The sequence below is a fragment of the Scyliorhinus canicula genome, unplaced genomic scaffold (genome assembly GCF_902713615.1).
Source record: "Scyliorhinus canicula unplaced genomic scaffold, sScyCan1.1, whole genome shotgun sequence".
NCBI classification, from domain to species: domain Eukaryota; kingdom Metazoa; phylum Chordata; class Chondrichthyes; order Carcharhiniformes; family Scyliorhinidae; genus Scyliorhinus; species Scyliorhinus canicula.
Window position 1 is genome coordinate 16,505 of NW_024055442.1, and position 4,126 is coordinate 20,630.

Consider the following 4,126-nt stretch of genomic DNA (forward strand, 5'->3'; position numbering starts at 1 on the left):
TGTATCTCCGGTGTCCTGGCATATATTTATCCCTCAATCAACATCACTAAAATCCGATCATCTGCTCATTGTCACATTGCTGTTTGTGGGATCTTGCCGTGTATAAATTTGCTGCTGTTTTTCCTACATTACACCAGTTACAACCCTTCAAAAGTACTGTTTTGGCTGTAAAGCACTTTGGGATGTCCTGTGATTGTGAATGGCGCTACAGAAATGTAAGTTTTTAAATCGAAGATTGATGTTATCGGATCTTCTTATCTGTAACTTAATTGACCTCAGCCACCCCCAACTTACCATTTAATAAATTCACTTTGTTTCACTGTTTCAGACACAATTTTAACCAATTAAAGCAAAGGCAGAATTCTCTGGATAGTAAATTTTAAACGTTTATTGAAAGAGCAAGATTTACTGAACGACTTGAAGACATTGACGTTTATAACTTCACGCAGGTGATCAGTCTGTGGAAGTGTAACTCTCCCTGGCTCCTTCTTTGACAGTAATTTCCTTGGAACTCGGCCTCGAGAGTCTTCAGTACTTGGCCAGCAAGGAAGACCTTCGGAACGTCGACCTTTACCCCCAAAGTGACCATTACCTCATGTCAGAGTTGGGCCTGTTGTAATGTAACCATTGGACAATTGGGCACTAGTTTAATTGAATTGGATTCCCAATTACTGACTCCACCTTCTCTCATTATCTTAGACAGGAATACAATTGAACAGTTTCATGCTATCTCTTTACCTGATTCCGTACAATTCCTTATTCATATAGTTTCAAATGTTGAGGCTAATCCGGGCGGGAAGGTCTCTCTTGCCGGTACATTTATCCTCATTTCCCATTTACAGCAATTGAGCTTTTACAATTTTACAGCAAATAAAACCCAGTCCTTTACTATAACTACTGAATTCATTCATTACTATTATTTGACCACTTTATGAGCCCCTTCCTTTGATCTAATAGAATATTTCAATTTCCAAGGGATTGATCATGGACTTCAGGAAGCGTAGCACGACACACACACTCCCATCTGCATCAATGGCTCAGAAGTGGAGATGGTCAATAGCTTTAAGTTCCTGGGTGTCACCATCCCCAACAGTCTGCCCTGGTCCACTCACACTGATGCAACAGTCAAGAAAGCCCAACAACGTCTCTACTTCCTACGGAAGCTAAAAAATTTGGCATGTCTGCATCGACTCTCACAAACGTCTCCAGATGTGCCATAGAGAGCATCCTCTCCGGCTGTATCACAGCTCGGTATGGCAACTGCTCGGTCCAAGATTGCAAGAAACTGCAGACTGTGGTGAACTCAGCCCAACGCATCACACAAACTTGCCACCCCTACATTGATTCTGTCTACACCTCCCGCTGCCTCAGGAAGGCAGACAGCATTATCAGAGACCCCTCCTACCCAGGCATTGCCTTCTTTCAGACCCTTCCATCAGGCAGAAGGTACAGAAGTCTGAAGACCCGCACATCCATACATAGGAACAGCTTCTTCCCAACAGCTACAACACTGCTGAACGACTCTTCCCCCCCCACCCCCTAGACTGATCTGTTCCCTGTAAGAACACAATTCACGATGCCCTATGCTGCTCTTGCTCATGTATTTGCTTTGTTTGCCCCCTTGTTCTGCAGTAACCAATCACTGTTTGTCGCTGTACCATTTGTCAATGTTCTGTCGATTATTCTTTGTGTCTACTTTGTTTACGTACTGTGTTCTTTGGCCGCAGAAAAAATACTTTTCACTACTTCGGTACATGTGACAATAAATCAAATATTTAACTTTTCTTGTTTGCCACGTTTGAATCACTTTTCCTGTTGGAATTTTATACTTTAGTATACTTTAGAAATAAAAATCACAAAATACCCAGAGGACCACAGGCTGCTTTCCCCTTTGAGCAAGAAAGAGAGAGCGAGCGAGCTGACTGGTGGTCATTTAATCTGAGGGGCACCACACCTCAGGCGAGAGGTAATGTTGATAAGGCCGGGCCTTCATGGTTAACCATAACCAATGTGGGAGTCGAACTGCGCTGTTGGCCTCTCTCTGTATCACCAACCAGTCGTCCAGGCAACTGAGCTACCCAACCCCCTGGTAAATATGTATAATTCCTAAAACATTAGCTATTCCCTGTCTCCCATCAGTTTCCCAGTCCACCTCAGACAACTTGTCCCTCAAACCCGGATAGTTTTCTTGTGTCAGTAACACCCAGATAAGTGAGTAACACCCGGATATTTTGTTTTTAAAATTAGGATACCCAATTCTTTTTTTCCAATTAAGAGGCAATTTACCGTGGTCAATTCACCGGCCCTGGGTTTTGGGGGTGAGACACACTCAGACACGGGGAGAATGTACAAACTCCACACAGACAGTGACCCGGATCCCTGGTGATATCGAGATCAGTTAAACAAAAAAAAAATGTAAGCACTAGGGCCCATCTCCATAGCAGCGTGGCATGCTTTGGGAGGTTCTAAACAGAAATAGGAGCTAAATACCTTCAAAATTCCAAACACCCTTTCACTCTGAGATCCTTGTGCAATTTGAAGCCAGGTATTAGCAACAAGGCTCAAAGAGCATCAGCCCACTGGAGGCAAAGTGGTGAGACCGGCCAGTCCAGCAGAAAGAAACCCTCCGACCATCCCCACTGACCACCTGTCAGAATGAACAAAATGCTGTCCTGGCTGTAGAGCAGAAACAATAACAGCAGAATCCAACCCCTGTAATCGATTGTGAAATTGTTGGTGTCACAGCAGGTGTGGTGCAACGTGCAATCCCGTCTCACATTGAGAAGTGAACGGTCTCTCCCCAGTGTGAACTCGCTGATGTCTCCGCAGGGTGGATAACTGAGTAAATCCTTTCCCACACTGAGAGCAGGTGAATGGCCTCTCCCCAGTGTGAACGCGCTGGTGTGACTGCAGGCTGGATACTTCAGGAAATCCTTTAGCACACTGAGAGCAGGTGAATGGCATCTCCCCAGTGTGAACTCGTTGGTGTTTCCGCAGACTGGATACTTCAGTAAATCCTTTCCCACACTGAGAGCAGGTGAATGGCCTCTCCCCAGTGTGAACTCGCTGGTGTGACTGCAGGGTGGATAACCAAGCGAATCCCTTCCCACACTGAGAGCAGGTGAATGGCTTCTCCCCAGTGTGAACTCGCTGGTGTGACTGCAGGCTGGATAACCGAGTGAATCCCTTCCCACATAGAGAGCAGGTGAATGGCCTCTCCCCAGTGTGAACCTGCTGGTGTCTCTGCAGGGTGGAAAACCGAGTGAATTCCTTCCCACACTGAGAGCAGGTGAACGGCCTCTCCCCAGTGTGACTGCGTCGATGAATCTCCAGGTGAGATGGGAATCCATATCCCTTCCCACAGTCCCCACATTTCCACGGTTTATCCATGTTTTGGGTCTCCTCGTCTCTCCAGGTTCGACAATCAGTTCAGAATCCACGTAGGGTCTCTCCTCACTGTGAATGGTGTGAAGTTTTTTCAGGCTGTGTAATTGGTTAAAGCTCTTTCCACAGTCAGTTCACTGGAACACTCTCACTGGGGTGTGTGTTGTGTGGGTCTTAGTGCTTTTCAAATCACACAGATGTTTGAAATCTTTAGAAGCTGACAGTTCGGGCAAACATTTCTCCATCTAGATTCAAAGCCCGATGATATTCAGGTTAAAGGGAATCGAGCGACTGTCAGATCGAGTCGTGACATTTGAGATTTCTATCTGTAATTCCTCCTCGTCTAATATCCTGTGAAAACAATTTACAAAATTCATTACTGTCAGTACAGGATTGAAACTCAGAACAGACAATTCTAGTTTCAATGTCACATTTTTTCCTCTCTCTTATTCCCCGAAAGCTGTAAATCTCCATCCCACACAATCTCCCTCCATTCTCACTCTGCTGTATCTAATATTCACCCTCCCAATTCTCCTGAAGGTGCTGATTCAGGCTGATTGACAGATCCAAGCTCAGCTCACTGCTTCCTGTCCAGGACACAGAGATTAGAATAGGAGCAAGAGTAGGCCATTCGGCCCACCGAGTCTGCTCAACCATTCAATGAGATCCTTGGCCGATCTACCTCAGCACTGTTTTCCCACACTATCCCTATATACCTCAACATCTTCAATATCTACAGGAG